The sequence below is a fragment of the Mesitornis unicolor genome, unplaced genomic scaffold (genome assembly GCF_000695765.1).
Source record: "Mesitornis unicolor isolate BGI_N332 unplaced genomic scaffold, ASM69576v1 scaffold18230, whole genome shotgun sequence".
Taxonomy (NCBI): Eukaryota; Metazoa; Chordata; class Aves; order Mesitornithiformes; family Mesitornithidae; genus Mesitornis; species Mesitornis unicolor.
In genome coordinates this window covers 45,977-59,261 of record NW_010156440.1, presented here as the reverse complement: position 1 = coordinate 59,261, position 13,285 = coordinate 45,977, and the positions used below count along the sequence as shown (strand labels likewise).

Here is a 13,285-nt window from a genome sequence, read left to right as displayed (position 1 = left end):
AGATGGTGGTGGCACCAAACTGGAATTAACATCCAGCCTGATCCAACCTGGACATTTTTCATTAAACTGGGCTTCCCTTTACATGTATTATTTTTTTTTAAATGTAATAATTTGTTAAACCGAGCAATTCAGGGCCTGATTAAGCAAATTATTACATTTTCAAAAGCCATTTTTACTGAAAACTGCCCCTAAAAATTTCAGCCAGACTGTAATGCACCATCCCAAAGGGAATGAGCTGATGTCACCCTGCCTGCACCGCACATCTGACAGTGTCTGATGCTTTCTGCCACACTTCAGGGACAGAAATAGAAAAGAAGGAGAAGGAAGGAAAGCCAGAGTAATTAAGAAAAGTCATCACTCAGGTTGTCAGGTGGTAACACATTATGCTGTGCTTGTGGCTGTCCCCACACAGCTGGTGGGAGTGGGTGACGGGATGCCTCAGGGCCACCAGTGAGGTGACAGGGACAGCGTGCATCTGCACAAGCACACGGGTGGGCAAGATAATCCAAAGGCTTGGCTTGGCACTTGGTTCCAGGTTACACTGGGGTTTTGTTCAGAAAGGGGCATTAAGAGGAGAGGCCAAGGGGAGAGCAGAGCTCCTCTTCCTGCCCCACCACAGGCAACCTGAGGGAAATCAATGCCCAAGGTATGCTGCCCCACTGAGAAATCCAAACATGATCAAACACTTCTTCAGAAAGGCTGTAGGCTTCATTAACAACACAACATCAACAAAAACTCCCACCCCTAGGCTCACAAACTCCTTTCTGACAGCAAGAGTGGAGTACAAGAAGCCTTGAGGCTGGCAGAGGTGGAAGGTCCCAGGTTTCGGGAAGCATCTGGAGCACATGCTCCTCAGCACTCGCCCTCCAGTGTCTGCCCTGCTTGGGTGCTGGTCCAAAATCACAGTTCTCTTCAGCACTGATGCCACAGAGGGAACATAAAGCAACTTCTCACCTTTTGGGTGGACTGCTGCCCATGCTGGAAGGCTCTCACCAGCACAGCAGATATGCATGGGTTCAAGTGGGGTATGAGCACGCATCTCAGATACGAGCTCTGAAGGGTTAATGCCAGCAGTTGGTGTCACCCTCAGTTTGCCAAGAGGGATGAGAGACAGAGAGGATTCCTCTCCCCATTCAAGTAACCCATCCTTCCCACAGATCACCCCAACCACAAAAACACTGCTCTGACAGCAGTGAGGTGTGACCCAGCTCCCATTGCAGCATCTCTATGGGTGACCTGGCAGGGTCACACCAAGAACAGTGATTTTATGGTTAGCATGCAGACTCCTATAAACTAATACAGATATTTCTACCCCTTACTGCATCTTTTCATAAGGCCACATCCATGCTCAGCAACTCAAGAAGAGGACATCCATGAAAACACCCCCCAAGCAGAGCAGGTAGCACAGCCTCAGCACACTGGCCCAGCACTTTCCATATGCTCAACTCCTACAACACTGCCAAACTTCAACTGTTTGGGTTGAAATTTTCCACACTGGGTATCTGCCTCAGGCTGAATTTTTTTTGGAAAGTTTCAGATAAAACAAGTTCAGCCAATTCCAACAACGCAGTTCAGGAAAAAAATATAGTTTTCCTCATGCTAAAAAAAAAAGGGTCGAAAAACCAAAACCAACTTACAACTTTTGTTGTGAAGCCTCAGTGTTCAGAGCAGGGACTTGGCTTTTGGCAGATAGGGTGGTCACGGCATTAACGACACCACCTTTGTGTTAGAAAATTCTTTCAAATTGGCAGCACTGCAAGGCCATCAGTACCTGGTTTCCACACACTCCACAGAGAGGTTGTTTGGCTTCTCCTGAATTCCCTGAGATGCTCCAGACCCTCACAGCTCCTGCACTGGACCACACCACGTACACATCTCTCCCAAAGGGTGGGTGAGTGTGCCCCTGTCAAAAGACAGCCCATAGCTTTGTCACTAATTATTCAGGGACTGAAAAACAACACTTAATGTTTCCCGACTGCCTGGTGCCCGCTGCAGCCGCAGGGGAGAAGCAAATCATGCATGAAGCACTAATGCAATAGTAATGCAGAAAGGGCAGAGGGGCTGCAGATGATGTTGTATGAGGTCTTGAGGGCTCTGCAAGACCATCACCACTGCAAGACATCATTGCATGGAGAAGTGCCTGAATACAAGGGCTTCATCCATCTCCTGGTGAAATAGACTGGGGAATAGTGGTGACTTCTGTGGGGCAGGATTCAGCTCTTATAAAGGAAAAATAGGGTGAAAAAAAACAGTAAAAGTCAGTAACAAAGCGATATAGAAATGTCTTGCAAATTATGACTTATTCTGTGTGAACAGTCCTCACTGCTTTGCTTGTTTTAGTGCACTGGGGTTTCTCTTCTATTAATTTTTTTAACTGCAAGTGGTAACAAAAACCGCACACTGTTGTTTGCTCAGCAGGTAACCCTGTATGCAAGCAGAAAGTGGGGCAGCTCTTAGGCTCCCAAACAGATGACTTTGGCTGGGATTTACCTCCCTTTAATCCTCTCCAAACCAGGCATGTAGTTAGGTTTTTTCTTTAGCCACCAGAAAGGTAAGGGTATCTCCCTATGGTGATTCCTCACACCTAGAGAACATTAATGAAGAAGACACATGAGAGGGTTCTCCCACAGGAAACCTGTGCAGCTCCAGTGACCGCTGTAGGGGCCTGGCCATGCAGGTTAGGCAGATGGTGTAAATGAGGATGTGTCCAGGCTGAAGGATATAGCCAAACCATCATGGAAACAACCAGCCTCATAGTTAGACTCTTCTACCATGCAGACCATCAAGGAAGTGCAACTGAAATATGGATGCAGGCTGAGCACCAGGAAGGAAGACCACGAGATGCCATCTCACAGGTCCACAATTTCATCCATGTAATCTCAACTACTCTGCTCAAAATCACAGTCAACATAACCCACTGCACCTTTCCTGCAGAGCCATGTGAACATTGGTACATGGGAGCTTGTACTCATAGGCTAAGAGGCCATCACTTTGGCCAGTGGGCACCAACGAGGCTGGAAAGATCAGGTAATTCGCAGTGCTCAAGCCAACCATTATTTCCAGGGCTGCATGCTTCAGCTCTGCCTTCCTCAAACAGGAATAACAAGAGTTCCCTGCCCCAGAGATGGTTAGTGAGAAAAAAATTCAGAAGATATTATGAAATCCTGATGGAGTAACATCTCAGGTAGAGCAACAAGTCAGATCTTCATCTAGAGAACCCCACCTCCCTCACTCAAATTCTTAACACCATCTAGCACCAAGTGAGGCTTACATCTCAATCCCTAAATTGGATTGGGACACTTGGCATCTAAGAGCTTGTCCTTTATCTCTGCCTGCTCCATGGTCCTCAAGGCTGCTTCAGCCTTCAGAACTATTACCCTCTGATCCTTCACCAGCATCAGGAAGCATGCCGGGAGGAAGGAACGGAAAGAAACCCGGAGGAGATAACTGTCATGTGAAACTCCATCATGAATGGCGCAACCGGTTGCATGTCAGGGGGCTTGGGAAGGGGTGGTGGGAGCTGGCAGGGTGGGCAGTTGCTCAAAGGAAACCGCAGAGGACTGACCAAGCACTCGAAAGATTCCATGCATACCTCCCGGATATGCCGGCGTGGTTGCAAAATCCCTGCCCGGCACTTGGGGTGGTGGCATGTAGTTGGAAAAAAAATAAAAGGAGGAAACTAAAAAACAGAACAGGAAAAAAACAAAGCCCCAACCAACCATTCATAGGGTACACAGAGGGCTGCAAGTCCTCTGCTTTAACAAGACACCGCAGGCATTGCTGCCTTGGAATTTGGACTATGCTTGCGGTCCGCAAGGCGACTCGCGGAAGCCTTTGGTCACATTAAGCAACATTACAAGATAATGCTGCAGCACTTTCAGGCTGAGGCAGAAGGAAAACAAAACAGATGACTCTGGATGGAAAGGCATTGCTGTAAACCTGGGAGGGAGAAGAACATTCCTTTGGATACTTTTTTTGGCTGGTTGTGTCCTCCCCTCCCGCCTCCCACCTCTCTCTCTCTTTTCCCCCTCCTCCTCCTCTTGGAGAATTGGTGACAGCAAGTTTTTTTACTAATATTTCCATATTAAATAGAAAGGAAGAGTGTGAAAGGCCATGTGGAGTGGTGGCAGCTAGACAGTGGAATCTGCAACTGAAGGGTGGAGTTGGAGCACTGGAGAGGTGCCGGTTATTTATAGGGTATGAGAGAATACAAAAAATGTCTGGCCCCTTTAAGGCCCCTTAATCCAAACAACCAATGGAAAGAAAAAAAAAAGGAAAATAAAAAGTAAAAAAAAAAAAGGAAGGGAAAAAAATGAGGAGAAAAGGCATCTCTGTACTAGACTGCAAAGTGTGAAGGAAGACCAGGCGTTGGCCTGGCATGGTTCTGCACCATCCCTCCAGCCAGACCCACACCCAATGGCCCTATCACTCTCCAGTGGTGGTACCAGCATCGGAGCGAGGAGCCCTGTGCTCCCCAAGCAGCCTCGAGACGCAGCTGCCTCGAGGGTGGGACGTGGCAGCTGTTTAAACCATGATACAGCAGCGTTGGACGGGAAGCAGGGATGAATGGCGTGTTCAAGAGGAATCAAATGGGAGAAGTTGAAAGCATCAGGAATACAGGCAGGAAATTCCCTTTTCTTGGTCGGCACTCATGGAGCTAGCGGGGATCTTTGCACTCTAATCCAAGAAGAACAGACTGTGAGATGTGGCCATTCACTGCCTTTACTCATTTGGGCATACGTGCAGACATGGATGCTCTGGGAAGGCTGCTGGTCAAACTCTCAACACAGCTGGTCTAAGCAGGGTTATTCTGCGCAAGACCTGGAAGACCATTGCTTCCAGCCCTTTCCTATGATTCTCAACAGATTTTAGCCCAGTTGAGTAGTGTCTTTCCTCTGCAAGATGTCCTTTCTGAAGAGAAGTGAGAAGGACCTCAGTGCAAACAGGTGCCACACAAACCACAGCAGTTTTGTGCTTGAAGTATAACTCCTTTTTACTTCTTTACAAAAGAAATGCATGAGAGTATGCCTATCTTTTCTAAGCAGACATAAGGGAATTGTGAAAAGGTCCTGGAGGACACTCAGTACTTGGGTGATTTAGTATACAACAAAGTGGATAAGTCATCAGCTTCGATGAATATACACCTGGAACCAAGGAAACTGAAGACAGACAATTCTGTGGATAGAAAGGGGTCAGTAAAAAGATTCAAGAGCTCGAGTGGATGACAGTGACACTAAATCCTCAGGTCTTTTCACAAGCCCTGCTCTTATTCCCTATGATCCTGTTGAACCCATGAGCTTTCACTAATAGGTTTCATTCTCCTCTGCCAGTATCAAATAACAAATGTCAGATCTCATATGGAAACCACTAACAACATAAAAATAAGATTTATATGGAAAGATGAAGTTCAAAAGAACAGTTACAAAACCAGAAAGGTTTTGTTTGTACCCAAGCACACACAAATAAAATCAAAGTCAAAACACTGCCGTTCAGGATTGCGATCACCATTGCCCATGACCTTCTCACACCATCACTGCGATTTTGAATGCTGGACACTGGCTGGAAATTAATTTGCTGAAACTGAGGAAAATGTTTCCCTGATGTGTAAATAAGAAAAGGCTAAATACGTGTTAGGCAATCATAAACTTCATTTGACCACTTCTACTTCACACAGACCACATGCTAATGCTCCCTCTAGCTCTCCTTTCATCTAAGACAGGAGTTCCAGAGCTCTAGACTTGCTCCCTACCTTCCAACTTTGTGAGAAGGACGACAGCATTGCAATGGCAAAATCCTTAACTCTCAGTTGGTGATGTTGGTTTAGTTTTTCTGGTGACCACAGAAATGCCTAAAGCATCACAGATCTGAAAAAAATGGAGGCATGGAGGGGTAAAAAGATTTGGCCACAGAGGGGAGAGGCAAAACCTCAAGAGGTGTAAAACATTACAGCTCTTCTGATGTCAGCACCCCAGGGAGGCTGGACCGGCACCAAGTGGAGCAGCGAGGAAGAGGAGTGCTGAGCCTCTTCCTGCCTGTCATAACGCCATTCCAGGAAACTTGGACCTTGGCTCTCCTCTTGCTCTGGACTTCAGCCACTGGTTCATCCTGCTCAGAGAATCTGTCAGCACACCTCAACCCTTGGAAACTGAGGCTTGAGCCAAGGCCCTCAAAAGGGAGCAAAGGAAGGATGGGAAATGGAGTCCAAAAGTGTCTTTCTGCCCTAAAGGTGAGTCCTTTGGAACAAGCTTGAGTCCCATTCACCCCACCTGGGGACAGCCTGCCAGCGGCTGTTTGATATGTGGAGTGAATAAAAACGTTACCCCCACGTGGTGATGTTCCAGCACCTTTCAGCACCAACTTGTCTTTTCCTTTATCTTGTTTTGGTTTAAACACAGACTCTCGGGAAAGCAACTTAGCAGACCAAGCTGCAAAGCAGAGACAGAATAGAATTGTCTTTTTTTTGGCTTCCAATACAAGAATGCAAAGCATTGTCTCTCTGGGAGGAGAATTAAGTATGGGCAAGTGTTTTGGCGAGAGCCACAGAGGAGAATGGAAGGCGAGGATGAGGCGGGGGAAGAGGAGGGGAGGGAGAGCTGGGGGTCAGATGGATGGTTTGGTCTTTTATAAATCTTGGATGGGGAAGAGGCACACAGATGGCTTTGTGTTTTAAAATGATTCTAATAAATCAACTCCATAATCACAATCAAAATGCCCTTGTCTCTCTTTTCGCCCTCTTCCATGGATCACAGCTGAGCAATGAGGCTGGAGCGTGCATCTGGCAAGAGAATGGCAAGTGCTTCAGACAAAACCAGGCTGTGCCGAAAGAGTGAGGGGACGCGTGTGAGAGAGCCTGTGAACATGTGTGCACGAGTGACCACGGCTGGGTGTGGGAGCCATCACGAGCACTCCCTACATCAGTCTGTGAGTGAACAACTGACACAAGGAGGGCAAAGGATGAGCAAGAGGGGCTTTGTAGCATGCAATGGGCAGGCGATTTTCAGGGCAAGGTTGGGCACATCCCTGCAGGAGCCTGGATCATTTACTAAGTAGGAACGTGCCAACACGTGCAGAAAGAGGGTCCAAGAGGGGGAGCAAGCTGTCTGCAAAGAGAGGAGCTATCCCGATGATGGGGGAAGGAGCGGGAAAAGGCAGGGCCTAGTCTTTCCCAGGCGGGAGCAGACGTGCTGGGGAGGAATGTTGCGTCCCCGTTCCAGTGCTCAGTCTTGGCTGCGAGGAAGATGCAGCCTCTCCTCCTCCAGCAAGAGCCACTGGACCTGGGCTGCGGGGGAAGCAAAGGCTCTCACTGTCCGGGTTTTCCATTTAGAGCTCCACGTGGCACGAAATCCCATCGGTTTCCTTGCCAGAGGGAGCCAGGTGGAGAGAACAATAAAAAGCAGAAGGCGCGGGGCGGGGCGGGATGGTCCAGAGCGGATGCAGAGGATGGAATTAATCAGCTGTCCAGGAGGAATATCAGAGCTCTTCGGCTTGTCGTCAACGCCTTCTCCTCCTTCCCAAAGACAGACACAATGAGAGACCAAGGAACATTTCCTATTGTTGCAAGGGATTTGTCCACAAGGTCCAGCCCCATGTGGAAGTCATTACCGGCTGGGAGTGGTAGGTATCTCACACAGAACATGCAGCAAGATGGGATGGGGGAGGGCAACGGGGAAAACATTGAGAGACCAGAGATGATGTGTCCCTGTCTAATTGATTTAGGCATCTTGAGGGAGACTGTCACCATAGCAGCCCGGCTCCCAGTCCAGGGATTGCTATGGACTGAGGCACGAAGTGTTTTGCTTAATATCGCCCCTTGGACAGAGGCAAAGTCCCAAGTGCTCCCACGAGAAGCCATGAAGGGTAGTTCAGCACCAACAGGAATGGATCATGAATTTCACCGCTGCTACTGAATAGGGAAGGGAGGGCCAGTTACGTCAAGATTTTATTTTCCTTGCCTCTGACCCTCCCTAGATAGAGAACTGAAGAGTGGCTGCAGCAACAGCTGTATGGAGCACAAAGAGCTGACCACTGCTCACCTGCAAGTCCTCCTGCTCCAGCAGAACTTGGCCTTCAGGATTATCCATGGAAGAACATAATTATCCATGGGTGAGAGCCCAGGACTGAGTGATCAGAGAGACTCAACACCTCCGGGCTCTCAGGGGAAGATAGATCCTTTTAGACACATGTTACATCTAAGCTCAGTTTTTTCACGCTAAATAATACTTAAGTCAGCAGCATCTCCAGAAGTGGTGATGTCAACATCCCCAGGACAGCTGAAGGAAAGGGGCACCTCAGAAATCAATGGGAAATCAACATCCTAATTCATTTGCCACCACTTCTCAGTCTCCCTGCTCCTAACCAGCTTGGTAGTGAACAAGATTGAGTGGAACAGATGCTGCTGTAGGTAAAACAGTCTGGTGTAAGACAAAACTGCCCTCCCCAGGTCTCCCAGGTTCACTCATGTCTTATCCAGTTGTGAGGACCAGATAGAAACAAAGTCAGCCATGCATATGGGGGTAAATATCACTGTATGAAGCCTAGTTGGGCTATTTGAGCTGACAGAAACCATGTAATGCATTGAAAAGCGAAGTGAGAGTGTCAGGGTCCAGGAGAACAAGCGATAGTCAACAGGCAACTCAATGTTACCTGGGCAGCAGAGTTGATATGGAAAGTGGGCTCAGAGGACACCTTTCAGGCTGTGTGCCAGATGCCACCCACCACCGCTGGCATATTTCATGCAGAAAAGTTTCTCCCAGGCATTCTAAGTCACAGTAAATGAACAGCCTTTAGGCTTCCAGGAAGAGGAGGTGCCACTTTTACCTGAACAATATTTGGAACAGTCACACAGCTCCTTTAAATGCTTGCCCTTTTGAATCAGGCTTTCCAAAAATACTCAACGTATAAATAAAAAAATGGGAAGTGATACCAACACAGAAGGTGGTCTTACTATGCCCCACCCAGCTGCTTTCCACCTTATCAGGGTTTCTTTTCCACAGAATTGACTTTCATCAAATTTCCACCACTGGTCAGGATTATGGCTTGGACAGACCTGATCTGCAGGGTGCACCTGGATAGGAAGAGACGTCGATCTCCAGAAGATGCAAAACTCAGTCTCATACAGTTGCCTTCACAAAACTGTAACATCTACAGGGGAAAAATTGAGAAAGCAGGGCATGCACATAGTCAAGGGGACTATCGGAACATAAGTCAATAGGACAGGCAGTATCGGGGTTCAGAAGCTCCAAGAACATCAACCACAACTGCCACACTTGTGGACAGGCACATGGAACCGTCTCATACCATGTGTCCCCTAACAGCACGACGGGAGCAGGAGACCACTGCTGTGGGGGCACACCCGGAGAAGCAAGGGGTCTCAGCCACCCTCACACATTGTAGGACATCTAGCACAACTGCATCCCAAAAGCCTCTTCTGCACCATAGATTAAGCAGATTTCTCCAACCTGTGGCCTTCCTGCTCCAGCCCAACCCCACCACACCATATCTCTTGCCTGCATCAGGTTCACTGCACAGAGAAGCACTCACTAAACCAAGCATGGAGCTACAATGCTGTGCTGCTCTTTTTTTTTAAAAAAAAAAAAAGTAAAAAAATAATAATAAAAAGAACCACTTGTTATAATTCCATGGAAATTATCACCGGGAAGCTCAGGATGCTCCGCTCATTGATCTCCAAGGAATTTCTTCTCAATTGAGCAGGACATCCCTCCCCACAGGACAGCATTCAGCTGCATACTTTTACCAGCATGAACACTGTGGCTTTTTCTTGTAAACTGTGTGAATGATCTCCTGTATTTATGTCCTACAAGAACACATTGTTACCAACATTTATGCATCATAACACATAACCCTGATCCCGCAAAATCTCGACACGAGCACAGCTTTGTGTATGCCTGACATCTCCCTGGTTTCAATGAGCTATTCATCTGCAGCTCACTGAGGAAGTTGAAGCTGTACTTATATTTTATGTATGTGGAAAAATTATTACGTTGCAGTAGGGTTCAAACAGGAGTCCCCAGATTCATCAGATGTTTGACTCCCTTGGTACATGCAGTCTAGAATGGAAACAGGGGATGGAAAACATAAAAAAATGTAATAAAATGTCTTTAAACATATCAGGTTATTGAAAAAAACATAATCTCTCTTTGTATGTTCTCTACTTTTTGAAATCATGAATATGTATTTTCAGAGTTAGATGTAAAAGTAGCTCATATTTAATTTAAAATTGCATTGTTCCAATTATACCTACAAAATGAACACAACATATACATGTATAAAATCCATTATTACACTATAAAATATGAATTTGCATTATTTAAATTAAATTTTAAATTAAAATAATACTGAAACTAAATGTATTTGCTTCCTATGTCTTTGAAGGACATGCTATCCTCTTTCTGCAATACCAAAGAATATAAACCCAAAAGCTAGATATTGGAATCATGTAGCTCTTTTCCCTTTTTTTTTTCTTTTTAAACATCCACTGAATTTTCAGGCAATATTTTTAACATCATGTATACACTCTCCACTGTGCTACCAAAGTTGACATGAACACAGCATGGATCTGGTCCTGTCTGGCGGGGAAAGCACATCCCCTGGGCAAACAGCAGTGATGCCAGGAGGGCTCAGCAGGGTGAAACCACTCCAGTGCTGCCCCATTGGCACCGTCATCATCTCCTACAACAGCCAAGGCCCAATGGCCACTATGGGGAAAGGCAGACACCGAGTCCTCATTGTCACCAACCCACAATGCTGTGGCCTCCCAGAGCTCCTCTTGGCGCCGCTCAAACCAGTCCATGTGCAGCACCAGCTCTCTCCCACCTCCCCTCCCACACGATCCCCCCACACACTGAGCTTTCCTTCTCCTTGCCTCTCTCTCTCTTTCACTCTCCCACCACAGCTGGTTAAAATTACGCTGGAATTTTGTTTTTCTGTCAAGTGAATTTGGACCTGGTAAATCCCTCCCAGCCATTCCAGTGGCCTCCCAACGAACATTGAGGCTGCGTGTAATATCCATGATTTAAGAAAGGTGCTGCTGGAGCTATTTTCGAGCACGTTCATGATACAGGGCTCAGGGCAGCCAGGAGGGTCTCCCGTGGCTTGCAGACACCCGTGGAGAGACAGTGGGGTTTCCACATGAGGAATGGGAGTGGGAAGGAGGAGAGGTCTGAAGCCGTGTCATGTCAGCTGGAGCAGCTCACCTTGCAAGGACAATGTGAAAAAAGAAAACAACAAATCAAAAACATCCCAGGCTTGGAGAAATCCCAGCCCTTTTGTCTTGAGAGACCACAGGAGCAAACATGAAAACCCTCCAGTGAGCCAAGCCAGCGGGGAGCTGTGGTACAGAAGGAGAAGGACACATTCTTGGCTGACCTGGGGAAGCTCAGGGCTTGCAAAAACATATAATAATAAATGGAGACTACTTGTGCACACAGGGACACTCGTGCACCTGCACACACGTCCTCATGTGTGGCACAGTGCAAGGGGCTCCTGGTTTGTGCCTGGGGACCACCAGCCTCTGTTCGTGTTTGATCCACCTCTGCCTTAAGTGGGCAGAGCACAGTGCAGGGAAGTTGCATGTGGGGCAGTGGGTGGTGGGACCCAACCACGGGACATGCCCAAGCCCCAGAGGCACCACTGGTTCCCTGGGGAATGCAAAGGGACCCAAACCTGGTGTTCCCTTCAAGGAAAGGCTTGGGCCACGTGCAATGAACTACAGCATCTCCCAGACAATGAGCCAGTTATGAGCAGGGCTAGTTAGGAATGTCCAGTAAAAGAGTCCTTCTGGTTAAAAATACCAGGTTTAGAAGCAGGTGTACAGGCCAATGAAATTTTGAGTTGGGGGAAGCAAAGCGAGGTAATCCTTTTGACAGTGTACAAACTGCCCCACTATATTTTTTGAATGGAACAATGCAATTTTAGCTTTCAAAGTGCCTTTTTTTAAGACAATCACAGATGGTTAAAAATATTAAGTTTTTAAAATGTCAGGAAGAGAAAAATCTTTTCACTTTCATACAACAAAGCCCCTAAATTAACCCTAGGCAAGTTTTATGAGGGGGTAGAGTGCTGTAAAGGGGAGATTTTATTTAATGGAATATTTCAAATTATTATAGGAGGGAAAGAAGGGGAATTGATCCCTTTGATCACAATTAAGTACATGTATAGTGTGTATATATACACGTATATATGCATACACATCTCTTTTCCCTTCAGACCGAATATCCAGGCCCTCTTTGGGTTTAATTAATATCTGTTCGTGCTGGGCACATAGACATGATCTCTGTCCTAGAAAATTCCCAATCCCAAAAAAACAAACCAAACGAAAAATTAGGATCTAAGGGGGGAAGCAACAACCTAAACTCCCCCAGTGGGTCAGCAGCAAACCTGCAACCAGGATCCGAGGAGCTCTGGGTAGCACTCACTGCGTTATGCACTTGGCCAAGCACACGAAGGAAAAGCTATTTATAAGGTGATGACTGAACAGAGGAAGAGCCGTCTGCATGGGCTGGGCTGGATGGGAGCATGAAAGAGAGGAGAGCGATTGCGTGTGCGCGTGTGCGTGCCCATGGGCACGTCTGTGCCCACCTCCTGGATGGGGCTAGCAACCAGCACTGAAATTACCGAGGAAAAGACTTAAAATCAAAGACTGAATCCTGGTACTGGTCCATATTTCAAGTCCCCCCACCCCAAACACAGCAATAAAACTGGTAAATCAACTTTAAAGCATTTTTTTTCCTCTTAGTCTACTGTAAGCTTCAGATGATATGAGAAGTTTTTATATAGAATCTAGTTTTATGGCTTTTTTGGTTTTCAGTTAAATGCTGGGTTATGAAAGAAAAGGAAGTCATGTTTTGGTCATAAACAGAAAGCACGTGAACAGAAAATAATTTAGATATTAATTTTGCAAATCTGATGCCTGCATTTTTATATTTACATAAATACAGATACACACAAAATAAAGATACAGAACTAAACCCTGTGTTTCTCCATCATGTTTATATACTATATCTATGTGTACTGATAGAGAATCCACTTACTGTCTTTTTTTGGTGTTTGAAAACATGCCAGTAAAAAGCCAAAATGTCAGTAAACACAGTGGATGGCGTCACTGTTTTCCCTTTTCAGGTTAGTTTCCCTGGTGTACAAAGGTCAGCTCCAGCTCCAGCATAAATTATTACTGCCTATTTGACTCATAATAACATATCCAAATAATAACCAACACATGCTGGATGCTTTATGGATGAATAATTCCTACCCCAAAGAACTGGCAATT

General features: G+C 46.4%; 1 protein-coding gene across 1 annotated transcript in view; it reads right to left on the bottom strand.

Moving 5' to 3' along the window:
- The window catches only part of LOC104546819 (astrotactin-2-like), a 101,289-nt gene that overhangs the window by 49,127 nt on the left and 38,877 nt on the right, over positions 1-13,285 (bottom strand). The gene's annotated exons all lie outside the window — the stretch shown is intronic.